A 15892-nucleotide genomic window follows, 5' to 3' on the forward strand; every position below is an offset into this window, starting at 1 on the left:
GTGTATATATATATATATATATATATTTATATCTATATATCTATATCTATCTATCTATCTATATATATATATATATAGATAGATAGATAGATAGATAAATAGATAGATAGATAGATAGATAGATAGATATAGATATATATATATATATATATATATTCATTCAGAAGATGGAAGGAGAATATAAGAGAGTATGGATCAGTTGGCTGAAGGATAGTGTGGGTATGATTGAAAGTTGGACTAATTTGTGGGCGATTTTGTGCCTGTATGCGCCAACGCAATATCATGCAAGTAGAGTCAGAGAAGAGTGCTGGACAAATGTGGAAACATGCATGGAAAAATTTGAAAGGAATGACAGTGTTTTTGGAGTGAAAAAGTAGGGAATGCGAAGGTGGATGGAGTAGTTGGTAAGCAGTGTGTGCCTGCAGAGACGGATGAGAATAGCAGTGCTTTAGTGGACATTTGTGCCAGGAGGGGGTTGATGATAGCCAATACCCTCATGAGGGACAAAATGATCCATAGGTATACAGTACGTGGCAAGTGATGAGAAGGGTGGGTGGTGAACTAAATGAATGGAAGGCAATGATTATGGATGTATGGTTGACAGAATGAGAAGATGTGTAATGGATGCAGGAGTATATAGAGGTTGGGGGAATGGACTTTCTGACCACCACTTGGTGGTGGTGAAAGTCAAGGTCCAAATGAAATGGAGAAATGGAAGGAGGGAAGGACGGGAGAAAGTAGTTCTTACAAGAAGGGTGGAAAGGTTACAAAAGGATGGAAAAAAAGACAGAATATAAAAGAGAAGTGAAGGAGTGATTGGGTAATATAAATTGGAGCAAATGGGGGACGTGGAAGGTGTGTGCAAGATATTCAGAGAAGAAAATAATCTGTGTAGCATGTGAGGTGGTGTGTGGGTTGAAGAGAAGACGAAAGGGGATGCAGGGAACAGCATGATGTAGAGGTGAGAGAGGCTGTGGCACAGAAGAAAGCATATAGTGAGTGGATGAGAAACAGGGGCGTGGAAAAAGCTAAAAGACGGAAGAGAGAGTTATATGTAGAGACGAAGAGAGAGATGAAAAGATTGGTAAGAAAAAGTAAGAAGAGAGTGGATGAGGATTTGGATGGATTTTGAGTTTAAAGTGAAGAGAATGTAAGAAAATGTTCTAGAAAGAGGTAAAGCGAGTTAGACAGGGTGCCAAAGAAGATGATTGGGGAGTGAAAGATTAAAATGGTAGATTACCAGTGGAGAAGGGAGAAAAAGTGAGCAGATGGAGAGAACACTCTAAGGAATTGTTCATGAGGAGAATGAAAGTAATGTGAGTGTAAGTGGCTGGGGAATGGCTGAGAAACGGAGGGATGTGAGATGAGAGGAAGAAATCAGTAGGATAGCGGTTGTGGAAGCAATGAAGAAAGTTAAAATGAGGAAAGCCTCAGAAATTGATGGAGTGTTTGGTGAAATGCTGAAGCACGGGGGAAAAATAGTAGTAGAATGGATGTGGATGATTTGTAGATTGGCCTGGGAGGAAGGTACAGTCCCGGAGGATTGGAAGTCAGGTATAATTATTCCCCTGTACAAAGGACAAAGACAAAAAGAAGTATGTGTTAATCATAGAGGCATTTGCCTTCTTAGTATAATAGCAAAAGTATATGATAGGATATTTATTGACGAAGTTAGAGAAATAAGAGAGGAATTAGTTGGAGAAGAAAAGGGAGGTTTTAGGAAGGGAAGGGGTTGTGTAGACCAGATATTCATACTTAGATCGTTAGTGGAAAAGATTTTAGAGAAGGCAAAGAAGTTTTCAAGTGGCCTTCATGGATTTGGAGTAAGCATATGACAGGGTGGATAGACAAGGATTGTGGAATGTATTAAGAATATATGGAGTTGACTGGAAGTTGCTGAATGCCGTTAAGAGTATGTATGAGGGTGCTAAGTCTGCAGTGCGTGTGGATAGTGAACTGAGTAAATTTTTCTGTTTGAAGGTTGGATTGAAACAGGGATATGTCATGTCTCCATGTATATATATATATATACAGTAGGTTCACACGGTGCGCGTCATCGCAGTGCGCGATTCGCATTGTGCGCGAGTGACCAAAAATCATAACCAAAAACCCTTCAATGCGCGAGTGGACCGCACACAACGCGAGGCAGAGGCAAGGAGTGGCTCAAAAATGCCATTTTCTACTAGTGAGCGACCACCCCTCACACAGCGCGTCACGTGTTGTCATGTTGATGCGCAGAAATTCCCGGGGATTCTACTGTGCAGCTTGGGGTACAAGGGAGCGGGTAAGCCATAACAGTCCTGGCTCGTGCACTCCGCGGATCCGCTCTCTACAGCTAACCTGTCGTGTACAACGTGTGGTGTTTTTTGTGCTTCCTGTACTTCGCCTCACCATGGCTCAAACCCCAAGAGTTAAGAAACTTCTGATGCATGCCACCAAGTTAAAGATCATTAAGATGAAGGAGGAGGGTCAAGGAAACCCTGCTATCAGGAGAACCCTTGGACTGGCTGAATCTACAGTGAGAACTGTGTGGAGGAACCGTGAAGCCATAAAGGCTGTAGTGAAGACGTACAGTGCCTCTGACCTTGACGGCCGTTCGCGGGTGGGAAATCGTGCTATGATACTAATGGAGCACTATCTTGCCACCTTCATAATGAGGAAGGGAAAGGAAGGTATATATTATTAATGAATGTGTAAATGTTTTTTGCATCCTTACTTAACGACCAAAATTTCAGAAGAACAGAGCAAGGAGGGGCCCTACTTGACCTGATCACATTTGATGTGTTCCTGGGATGTGAAGCAGCATGTGATGAGTATACAAATCAGACCAGAACTAGAGCATATGGGGCAACTGCTTGTTTTTGGGTGTTGTACATAGACTCCATACGACTCTACCACCAGTTTGAGCGGGCCATATGTACCAACAATATTAGTCTCCTTATCTCTCTGACATCCATGATTAATCTATTTTTCTCCACCAATCACATCAGCTATGCTCGCTGGCCTACCAAATACCAATTGGATTTGCTCAAAATGGTTGACACTCATTCTGGCCTCAGGCAGATACTTGAACTCGGTGCCTTCACTGATCTCAGGACCAGTCACCCTTTCAGCCGCTCTCCAGTTGACCTGACCCTTGAGCAGACCATCAGTGCCGAAGCCACATCAAGACTGACTGGGATCACCCCTTTCACAGACAACAGTAATGCACGCCTAGGATGGATGATTACGAAGTCCACACGTGCATCCTTCATCCAGAAACTCCAGGGTATGGTAGGGTTATTTCATAAGAGGATGCAGTGTTTGAACTACAGTCTAAGCATATCAAGTGGAACAACGAGGATTTGAAGGAAATCAAGCATATTGATAACACCTCCAACCCATTCTCTCTCAACGAGTTGTCTGATGCACTGTACAACATCATCACATGAAGAGCGGTAAGTGATGACATCAAAGACAGCTTCCTTAGTGTCCCTTCAACTGGTAGGACAGGACACAAACAGTTCATCGAAGCCTGCATCAATGATCCCAGCCGATTTGAGGGTAGCATAATGAAGGTAAAGCTGAAACTTTTGCTGATGGGGGTGCAACAAATCTCAGTTCTCAAGACAAGAAAATAGCCAACCTGAAATTTACAAGAGATCTAATGGGTAGGCTCCTGGTCCTTGCTGTGACGACAGAGTGTGACCTGCAACATGTATTCCAGTATCCACTGACACCTGTCCCACTGACAATGAGCCCCCCAGGCGAAGCAGTAGCAAAGACTGATAAAAGTAAATTACTGAACCAATTGGAGAAGACGATTAAGACAGATGATATGGATAGAGCCAAGCCAGAAAGTATCGACTGCTGTATACATGATGGCCACTTCCTGCTACATGTTTTGCCACCAAACCTACCAACAACATAGGGGGGATTAGCCAGAACCATTCTTATACGTGCACTTTAGTTGCCAGCTGGAAGAATTCATTTGATATTTGATGATTATCCTAAACCATTTGAAGCATGCTGAAAGGGACAGGAGAGGGAATAAAGAGAGAAAATATCTCATCTCAGAGCCAAAACAAAAGCGAATCCCATGTGACATGATTGAAGCTCTGAAGTTAAGGTCCTTCAAGAAAGTGTTGCCCCTCTTTCTTGCTGATGAATGGCAGGACCCTGCATATGTGCCAATTCTTGGAAGTCGCCATCTGTACCTTGATGTTCCAGGGGCACGTCACCACTTTAGTACATATGATGGGGACATGAGACGAGAATTAGTTGAGGATTTGACATCTAATATAATATATAATAACTTAATTATATATGAAAAGGATGGTGATGAGTCAGATGAAAAGATGGCTCGATTATCTCTGATGAGAAGGATAGTTCAGAGGAAGAAGGTGAAGACCAGCTAGACCAGTATGAACTTCACAGGAGTGAGACTAATGACTACGAACGCTAAAAACCTTATGATTCAGAAGGTTTAATCATCACCTAGTACTTGCACATGTAAAGATTAGCACTTTAATGTTATCTTGAACTTGTATGTGGATTACAATGCTAAGAATGTAAAACCAAGGAAGCAGTGATTTAGACACTGAAGTTTCTGTATTATTCAGTATTGTTAATGGGAATGCAATAATTTAATAGTTGCTGCTTGGATACTATCTGTCTATCTATCTATCTATTGCCAGACGCCTCAATCCCGTAAGGGGTGGCCACAAACAAATCGCTTCCATGTCACCCTGTTCCCCGTCATTTCATTGCCCTGCTCCCAGCTTACACCCCCCTCTCTCATATACCTGTCCACTCCATCCCTCCATCTCATCCTTGGCCTCCCCGTTCCTCTCCCCCCCCTCCACCTTACTCACATACACTCTCCTCGTCAGTCTCTCACTCTCCAACCTCTCCACATAGCCAGATCAAGTCAGTGTGTTTCTCCTAACGCTTCCTATCACATCCACATCCACACCACAACACTCCTTCACTTCCTCATTTGTCAGTCTGTCTCTTCATGTGACTCCACATGCTCCTCTCAAATACCTCATTTCCACTGTCCTCACTCTTGACTTCTGTCCCTCCAACAAGGTCCAAGCTTCTCTTCCATACGTCAGAGTTGGTATCACAATACTGTCATGTAGTAGCTTTTTCACTTCCATGCTCACTTCCCTGTTTCTTATCACTGCTTCCAAAGAACCAGCAACCTTTCTTCCCTGTTGCACCCTTTGAAGCACTTCACCCTCTAAACTTCCATCCTTACTCATCATACTACCCAAGTACTTAAATGCACTCACATTTTCCATTTCCACCTCATCCAGTCTCACTGTTCATTCACTGACTTCACTTCTCTCGAAAACCATAACTTTACTCTTCCCTACATTCACCTTTAGATTCCGTTTCTTACACACTCTCCCACACTCATCCACCAAGCCTTGCAGCTCCCCTACGCCTTCACTTAACAACACAGTATCACCTGCAAACAACAGTACAAGGATTTTCCAAAACACTGCCCTCTTTCACTAGGGCTACTCCAACATCCACTGCCCTACCTTGTATCTTTTATGTCCCCACCCGTATACAGACTGAACAACCATGGAGACATGACACATCCTTGTTTCAATCCAAACTGCAAATAGAAAAATTAACTCAGTTCACTATCCACACGCATTGCAGCCTTAGCACCCTCATACATACTCTTAACGGCATTCAACAACTTCTCATCTACTCCATAATTATATTCCTAATAATTTCCACAGTCGTTGTCTATCCACCCTGTCATATACTTTCTCCAACTCCATGAAGGCCGCATACAACTTCTTTCCCTTCTCTAGAAACTTTTCCACTAACGATCTAAGAATGAATACCTGATCTAAGAATGAATACCTGATCTACACAAACTCTTCCCTTCCTACAACCTCCTTGTTCTTTTCCATCTAATTCCTCTGTTATTTGTTTAACTCTGTCAATAACTATCCTACCATATACTTTTCCCATTACACTAAGAAGGCAAATGCCTCTGTGATTACCACCCACTTCTTTTTCCCTTTTTTCTTTGTACAAGGGAATTTTTATACTTGACTTCCAATCCTCCAGGACTTTACTTTCTTCCCTGGTCAACCTGCACATCGTCCACATGAATTCTACTACTATCTCTCCCCCATGCTTCAGCATTTCACCACACACTCCATCAATTCCTGGGGCTTTCCCCATTTTAACTTTCTTCATTGCTTCCACAACCTCCATCCTATTGATTTCTTCCTCTCTTCTCACATCCCTCCTTCTCCCAGCCATTTCCCAACCACTTATCCTTGCTTTACTTTCATTCTCTATGTTCAACAATTCATTAAAGTGTTCTCTCCATCTGCCCACTTTCCCCTCCTTTCCACTAGTAATCTACCATTTCTATCTTTCACTCCTCAACTAACTTCGTTGACACCCTGTCTAACGCTCTTTGCCTCTTTCCCGAACATTTTCTTACATTCCCTCCACTTTACACTCAAGTTCCTTCCAAATTCCTCATCCACTCACTCCTTACTCTCTCTTACTAATTTTTTCACCTCCCTCTTCCTCTGTACATATAACTCTCTCTTCCGTGTCTCAACTTCTTCTGCCGCTTGGATACGTTTCATAATTATTTCTATATTCATATGATTGTGCAAAGATAGCATGGTCAATGAAATGAAAGTAAATAGCTTTTCCTGAAAATTCTCTAGGCCTCTTAATGTTTAGACTCAGAAGGGTATTTCTGGAATCCTGAGTTTTCGTACATTTTCCCCAAATTTTGTTTCAAATGATAAAATGACATGGCCCACATCCAGGGTGACATTTGACTCACTCAGAAATGGGTTAGTCCCCATAAATCATACTTATGAATTGGTAATCTGTAATTGGCATTTTTCACCAAGTCTGGTTGGTGTACTCGAAATTTTGGTTAAATCTCATATTGGCACCACCTATATGCTGCTCAGAAATCAATTTGTTTCCAAATATGTCACGTAAGAGTGATAAACTTTGAAAAGGTAACCTGCTAAGAAACATTTAACACTAATTTGGTTGATACACTAAAGGTATCATACAAACTGTATCATTTACCAACTTTTGGTGGCGCTCCCTAGTTACTGAAGCAAATGATGCACTTAAAGATTCTCTTTTGGGGATCTCGGTCACAAATCTACATAATCAGGACCCCAAAACTTTTGTTCTCAAGATGTCAGTTAAACCTCTGCTAGCTCCCACAATGAGAGAGAGAGAGAGAGAGAGAGAGAGAGAGAGAGAGAGAGAGAGAGAGAGAGAGAGGGTACTTACGGTGGTGTTTTTTGAGGTGCCGCCATCGCCACCACAACCACCACCAGCACCAACAGAAAGCGAGCTCCAACCATCTTCATCGCGGCACAGACTGAAATATACAGTACTACCAGTTATCTCACCCACTACCAAGAATTCCTCCCTGTTTTTTTTTTTTTTTTTTTTTTTGCTACTAATGAGCACTTTTATTCAGCCTAAGGAAGCACCTAGAAATGAAAATTTACTAAGCTAAATCTATCTCCTCCCTTTGGAAAATGTCTGAAAATAATCGGTATTCAATGACAATAATAAATTAACAAATCAATAAATATCAAGAAGGAACACTCAGAGAATGCAACACTGGCTCACATTGTTCGGTCTAAAGTCCGAATATAGGACTTTGCCGTATGACCTTGGCCTTCGATGGATTTCTCTTAGTTTTAAGTAGCCTAGTTCATTCTTGAAGAACCTTTAACTGTTCCATCACCTTTGTTAAAATCAGATTAAGGCTATTCGAGTTGATATTACCTAATGAAACTGACGATTGAGTTAGATATAGTCTTCATTAACTCCTTCACTATGTCGTGTCCCTAAACTGAATATTTCCTGTCTGTAGCAAGGAAAGAAAATCGTCATCTAACTGAGGACATCAACCTCTTTGTTACTGTGATTTCTTACGAAATGCAGATGATCTGATTCAACTTACGAAAGATTTTGGATTGGAGGAGAAATACATAGACATCATTAACCCTTTCACCACAAGAAGTTTCCGTGTAAGTTGAATAACCTAATATGAAAAAAGCACTACCATATCAAATTCCCATCTATGAAGTCAAAAATTGTTTTATGCCTACAAGTCGTTAAGAACCTTTATACAGAGACTTATAAGACAAACTTTCCACTGCAGATAATTGCTTTCCTATATCACAGTACGCTTTGAGGCATCTTTGTAGAGGTATTCAGCAGACCAAGTGGCATACTATAAAATTACATCATCAGGCTGGAGGACTAATGCTCATAATCACAACTCTGTTTTTTTCCAGGTGAAACTAAACCCTTCCCTCAACTGAGAGAAAATAATTAAAAGCTAAAGGTGTTTATACTCTAGCTACAACATCTTCAATGGTGAAGACAATTCTAATAATATATTTATGTCAAAGCCAATGATTATATTAATGAGAGAAGTTGACTTATGAACACACACACACACACACACACACACACACACACACACACACACACACTCGGTGCTGGTCCCAACCCAAGCCCGGATAAATGGGGAGAGTTGGCATCAAGAACAGCATTCGGTCATAAAACCAGCCAAAACAAGGAGGGTGTGAAGTAGGTTGACTGGGCCACCTCATCCCCCATCTTTCTTGATACTCTCAGATCAAACCCCCAGCTGGAAAGGGTAGTGGTGGTTTTTTGGGGCAGACAGCCTGCACGTTGATCTTTATAGTTGTGACCAGGATTGGATGTTAGTTCAACTAGGTAGGGCCATTCTAGAGGGATCTATAAGCGGCACTCAGACTCAATGCACTTCACCCAACCACTGAGGGGACAAGATAGCCTAACTTAGTGACGGTCCCAAGCCCAGGTAAATGGGGAGGGGAGGACCGGCGTTAGGAGGGTCATCCGGCCGTAAGAACCAGCTAAAACCGAAGACAGTGCCTTATGGCAATGATTGGTCATATTAATTGGGCTCGGAAAAGCTAGAGAGAGAGAGAGAGAGAGAGAGAGAGAGATTAGGGTGGTCCTTATACAGTAGGGCCAAAATTCGATTTCGAAAATTCAAATGCCATACCCATTCAAAGCTTTCTTAATAGGTTAAAAATACTGTATGTGAAATATTTTTGACAACAAATAATTTATTGAGGTTGCTCATTGCCCTTAAATATCACTGTATAAGAGTCAAACCGTGTATATTCACAGGATTTTGTATCTGAAAATTTCTGACATTTATGAATTTTTCAGATACGATATCAGCTCAGAGAATGTCACAACGGTTAATTTTAGAAAAAGGAAGATATATTTACTAACTAATCTGAATTGCTTCAAAGCAAGTTATAGATTTTTGATGAACACTTAATTGTAATACCAGTAAACGACTGTCAATACAGTCACTTCTGCATTATTAAATGACCAATATGTCGCCAATCAAATCATTGGCCATTAATTGCTGTAGGCGTCGCTTAACTCCATGAGGAACTCTGCGTCTGTGGCAGCCACAACTTGTAGGATGTATTGCAGCTGGACTTCATTCTTCGTTAGATAACTGGAGAAGGCCTCGATAAGTGCAACTGCTCATTCAGCATACCATTGGTTACTGTGAGTTTTTGCAAACATGCCAGCGCCTTTCCGTATGTATAATCTTCATACCATTGGTCAACAGGTAGCTTCAAAAAGTCATCATCGATATTCAGTCTTTTGAAGAGGTTCTTTGTCTGCTTCGTGGCGAAATCAGCGACAGTTCTTCATCGAACGTCATCAATCGCAATGGTCACTCGCTTGGGAGGATCCTCCATACGATCATTGAAATTCATAGCTTGCACCATCTGTTTCTTGACCTCTTGACTGACGTTATCATCAAATTAGTGCAAGACCCACCAGCTCTTCATTCAAGTACAACAGATGAGAGGCAAGTTTCTGAGCTGTTACTCTGGAAATCTCATTGTTGATGGTGGCATAGTCGACTAAGGCTTGCAGCAGATGCAGGTCGTTCTGTGGGGCGCTCACTGCGAGTGGTACTGTTATCCAGGCCTTGATGTAGAAGCGTGTGTAAAACACACACAAGTCACGGAGACCACGCTCTTCACTGATGGTCAAGGTAAACTGTGAATGAAACATCCACACTTTGAATGTGTAGATTACCTTTGACATCCATCGTGCTTGATGCATCGTGCTGGGCTTATGAAAACGAGTACCTCGTGGTGGTGATGAACCGAGGAAGATGGCAGTCAGCTCGAGTAGCTCACGGTAATCATCTCGAGGCTGCTTGTGCAGAAGTGTAGTGAAAACAATGGTCAGGACCTCCTCCTTGATATCTTCAAGTTGAGCTGTGACCACTTCATCAGATGATGCGTCTTGGAAGTGATCCTGGCCAACTGAACTCCAATCGCTTGAATAGCAGTACTTCTGGTGCCGGTGCAACATGCATGGCTACCTTGAAAGCAGTTCCTGCAAGTAGTTCTCAGATGTGATGCCGGCAGGCAAGGTACAAGAGTTCCCTGTCCAATAGCTGTTCCACCATAATACATTCTCCTTTGTGGTGACCCGTGTTTGAGCTTGTTGTGTCGAAGCAGATGCCTTGGACCCTTTCTGCAACTCCCCACCGCTTCAGTGCTCTGACCACGGCTTGTGCTTGCTGCAAACCAGCCCCTGATTCTAATTTTGGAACTTCTAATAGCTGGGAATTACCACTTGACGAGATGATGATCGGAAATCGGTTCACTTTTTCATTGTTGGTGATCTCTGGAAGAAGCTTTCCATCCCAGTGTATGACGATTACTTCATCCGGAGTGAACTCATTCATTATGCTCATCACCGTCTCTTTGCGCCATTTCTGTCGCTGTCGCCTGATGCTGCTGCGGTTCAGAATTAATGAACTGAAATCATGACCCAAAGCTTTTGCTGTTTCTCTGAGAATCATCAGAGCAGCGCGATCAGATAGTTGATATCAATCGAGACTGGCCGACAAATTATGACCCAGCACAACTTTTCGACCACGTTTGGGTGGTGAAGGAAGACCTACATTTAATTCTTCATTTACAGGAGTCATGCAGTTACCACTGGACTGATTCCCAGATGACAAAGTACTGCTGCTGCTGCTCTCCAATTCAGCGATTTCTTGAGCCTGCGCAAATGCAGTGACGGCCTTTTCTCTTCGTTTGAGCTCCATATACTCACAACCTTCTTTCCGATCGTCAGTACGGGTTCCGTCAGGGACGCTCCACTGGCGATCTTCTCACCTACCTTTCAGACTCCCGGTCATCCTCCTTTCGGGACTTTGGCGAAAGCTTTGCCATTGCACTTGACATCTCAAAGGCTTTCGATCGAGTCTGGTATAAATCTTTAATTTCCAAACTGCCCTCCTACGGTTTCTATCCTTCTATCTGTGCCTTCATCACTAGCTTCCTTTCTGGTCGTTCTATAGCCAATGTTGTAGACGGCCATCGTTCTTCTCCTAGATCTATCAACAGGGCTCTGTCCTATCACCAACTCTCTTCCTTTTATTCATCAATGATCTTCTAAGCTGTACATCTAACCCTATCCACTCATACGCTGATGACTCCACCCTTCACCTTTCCATTCGGCTCCCGCAACGCCCATCTCAACAGTTACTTCAACAAACAGGGGATGAGGCTATGGCACACCTAATGTCTGACTTGGCTCGTATCTCTGACTGGGGTATAAATAATATGGTTGTTTTTAATGCATCTAAGACTCAGTTCTTACACCTATCAACCCGACAAAATCTTCCACAGATATACCCAGTAATGTTTAATAATATTCAGCTTAATTCTGCATCATCCTTGAACATGCTTGGGGTTTCATTTACTCGGGACTTATCTTGGAAAGATCATATTACATCTCTTGTAAAATCTGCTTCCAAGTGATTGGGTGTGCTAAGCCGACTCCGCTCTTTCTTTACTCCTGCACAATTGTCGACTCTATACAGGGGTTTTATCCGTCCCTGTGTTGAGTACAACTCTCATGTGTGGGGAGGCTCCCCACATACAGCTCTTCTCAATAGGGTGGAGTCAAAGGCTTTTCGTCTCATTAACTCTCCTTCTCTTACTGACTCCCTTCAACCTCTGTCTCTTCGCCGCACTGTTGCATCTTTATCTCTTTTCTATTGCTACTTTAATGGTCACTGCTCCTCTGAACTGTCTGCTTGCATTCCTCCACCTCTACGACGGGTGCGTAGCATTCGTCTGGCAGCAAACTCTCATCCCTTTTCTGTCCAACTCTCTAATGCAAGAGTTAACCGTTACTTCCAGTCTTTCATTTATGCAACAGGTCAACTCTGGAACTGTCTCCCTCTGTCTGTATTTCCTGCTGCCTATGATCTCCATTCTTTCAAACGAAGTGTGTCCAGGCATCTCGAAATGATCCGATCTTGAATTTGGCTCTCTATTGTATTTTGTTTTTCTCTTGGAGGGAACTGTTACTGCGGGCTCATGGCCTTTGGTTCCTTCTTCCTCGCATAAAAAAAAAAAAAGGTAGGATGAATGGTAGGAATGCAGAATGGATGGTTAGGTCGGTAGGATGGAAGGTAGTTAGGAAGTTAGTATGGAGGATAGTTAGGCTGACATTTTGGAAGATAACCAGGCATGCAGGATGGATGATAGTTAAGTAGGCAAGACAGAAAGTAAGGTTGAGTGTAGTTAGGCAGGCAAGGTGGAAGTTGTAGTAGAAATGAACGTAGTAAGCAGGATAAGGAATGGAATTTGCAGGCAGGCTAAGAAGAATGAATGAAAATTGAAAATAGCAGGAAACAAATGAGAAATGGATGAGAGAAAGGGCGTCTAGGCGAGAGAGGATGTGTTTTGGTAGGAAAGTTAAGTAAAATTTTGGGAAGAGCAGCTAGACAGGCATATGGGAGCAAAGGTGAAAATGCAAGAAAGGAAGAGGAGGAAACAAGAAGGCAGCGTGGACGCTTGTTAGGACAGTCGGCTATGTATGCAGAATTAAGATTGGGTGGAGGGTGTACTATGATCCTTACCGCAGGGAGCCCCATCATAAATGAATAATCTGTGATCCAGATGAGGATGCAATTGAGGGACGTGTTTCTGAGGTTGCAAAAATTGACCCACTATGTACTGTGTAAATGGGAAGATAATGGCATGAGGGATGATGGATTTGTGTGGGAATGGAACATCAGGTTGCAAAATCACCATACCCTCGTCATACTGATAACGTTATGAATATCACAGAGAATTATATTGCTAAGGAATGTGAATGTTATTCAATAATACAGTAAAGGCATGTCAAACAACTTAACACCAATATTCATGACATAAAGCAAAATTGCAGAAGGATCATCGTGAAATGAAAGTTGAGCATTACGAAGATTAAGGTTGCCACTAATTCCAGGGATATTTGCTTGATATATATATACCTGTAGGCTGCAATGAAAGCATAACTTTCTAAGTAAAAAATAAAATAAAAAATATATAAATAAATCAATATAGACAATAAATAAATAACAAGAAGAATAATTTAGTGAGTTAAAGAGAGGTATACTAAGCTGATACGCATGCACAGTTTATAATTACATCTGTTAATGTTGAGATGAGTGATCACACAATCTTCAAAACCAAGTTAATGCAACAGACGTATGTATATTTCATTAAATCGTAACCCGGAGACTTTCTGCAGAATGAACGTGGGCCGAGGGGAGATAATACACCCTTCTTGGCCTTCCTGCGAAAACAAATCATCGTTGCAACAAGAAGCTGGCTGCAGAGTTAGGGGTGCATCTCGTGACAGACAACAGATCATATTTCCATGCATGACACAGGCTTTCCAGCAACTCCTCCTTGCACTGTGCAATAATTTGCTTGTTGCACCTTGAACGCATCACCGCGTTAGCGCTTTTTTTTTTTTTTTATCAGTCTGTTAGCAGATGGTTAATGATAATTAGAACTTACGATATTAATATGGTTAAATAAGGCAATCACCCACCTAACTGGAAAAGTCTTCCCGATGGTATATACAATCATCTGATACTGTTAGCCTGTGCTTTGATGACCTGTTTTATTTTTTTTTTCTTACGACATCCATATTACTTTCATCACCTTTTGAAAAGGAACCCTTTTAGTTAAGAGGTTAACGAAAGTTATATCTAACCCTACCAGCTCTCATACTCTACCCTGATGAACAGAAACTTCATAAAATATACGTCACCGGTTTGAAGCGATTAAGAAAAAGGATCAAGGACATCATTGGATGGAAGGAATTGATCTACTGTTATCTACTTAAAGCATGGCTTTTGATGTAGTCATTTGTTTTGTAAATACCACACAGAAAAACATTTACTTGCTTGACGCCAACATAGAGTAGTAAAGCTGAGGATTATAGTGAGCTTCCTAAATTGAAGACAGTACGAGCCAAGGAATCCACGCAGACATTCCTCAGGAGTATCCGATGTTTCACATCCAGCTCTCTGTTATTAGTCCTATGTAACAAACAGACATTGGTAACTAAGAGCTTGTCCAAAATTATGTTGCTCTGATCACAAGACCTTTGGCATGGTAGCTTTACCCCATTCAGTCCATACCTAAAACTCAAATAGAGGTGGTTGCAAGCACTGGTTGCAAGTCATAGTTTGGACGACTGTTTGTTGGGTACTGTCCTTGTCACCTAAAATTATGGTTAACAAAATAATCTGCTTACGATCTTCACTGGATGATGGCTGGGCAAAGCAGAACCTGGAGTATAAGAGAGAGAGAATGATATGCACCTCGCCGTAGTTCTTGTTGCACTGATCTTTGCCTCACTCACCCCTCTTCTTATGTACCCTACCCGCTCTGCCTCAGCCAAGTACATGTTTTTATATATAGGGTATACTGTTATTGTTATAACAAATTATGCTGAGTTTCAACATTATGTATGACCAATTTCAAGTGGGGGATAAAATCAACATCAAATCGCGTTGACAACGAGGTGTTTAGATGTGGTGAATATAATCATCTGTCGTTAGCCAAGGTACATATGTCGTACATAAGTACTAAGTCGCGGTGTAGGAATATAGCATGGACTCAAGGTCAAATAGAATTAGATATGAAAAGTTGCAAAGACTGATGTGGGATGAAAAGTAAGGATTCTACGGTAGTTTAGTTTTCTGGAGAGAGAGAGAGAGAGAGAGAGAGAGAGAGAGAGAGAGACTGGGCGAACGGGGTGGTTTGAAAGAGAAGGATTGCGAGAGTGTAAGAGAGGGTAATGTGTTGTAGGAAACAGAGTCGTTACTAAGTAGGGACACAAATGCCCTAAGTTTTGTTTTGTTAAGGTTGCCCCTCATAAAACCCGACGTAAGACAACAGAAAAGCAGAAAAGTGCTGTGAACTCTTTTCGTGGCTGTTGAATGAGAACTTTACTGTCAACTGTACTTCACGAAAAGGAATTATATATATATATATATATATATATATATATATATATATATATATATATATATATATATATATATATATATATATATAAAGGGCATTATTATACCCAAAGGGTAATGTAGCCTATACTTATCACAGCGTCACTATATGCATGTAATATCAAAGAGATGTGGGGAAGGAAGAATAAGGTTAATGATAAACAACTACTTATATTTACCTAGCAATGAACGTCAACGGTGGTGTCACTGGATGTCACACTCATGGGGATAGGGCGACTGAACATCAGTCCCTTCTGTAGACGGGTACCTTTTTAATACTGACCTCGGGCATTTCATTACTGCAGAGAATATTATCAGCGTGTCAGATTCAGAAATAAAATACAGCTCAATTTATCTCATACTCATCGATGCCGTATTGTTTTAGTACGCTTTTTGTGTTATTAGATGTTTTTAGCTTTATTACGAATAAACTATTTTGCTGAAGGGGTTAGTGAAAGTGATATTCAAACCTTC

General features: G+C 41.5%; 1 long non-coding RNA gene across 1 annotated transcript in view; it reads right to left on the reverse strand.

Moving 5' to 3' along the window:
- Positions 1-14741, reverse strand: part of LOC145416675 (uncharacterized) — a 35368-nt gene extending 20627 nt beyond the window's left edge. The window contains exons 1-2 of the long non-coding RNA XR_013900315.1: positions 14665-14741; positions 7288-7378 (exon numbers count right to left, since the gene is read on the reverse strand). This is a non-coding gene — a long non-coding RNA (uncharacterized LOC145416675). The remainder of the gene's footprint in view (positions 1-7287; positions 7379-14664) is intronic.
- Positions 14742-15892: the final 1151 nt, after the last annotated feature.

The sequence above is a fragment of the Coenobita brevimanus genome, chromosome 107 (genome assembly GCF_032717465.1).
Source record: "Coenobita brevimanus isolate Jiangsu-jjx chromosome 107, ASM3271746v2, whole genome shotgun sequence".
Taxonomy (NCBI): Eukaryota; Metazoa; Arthropoda; class Malacostraca; order Decapoda; family Coenobitidae; genus Coenobita; species Coenobita brevimanus.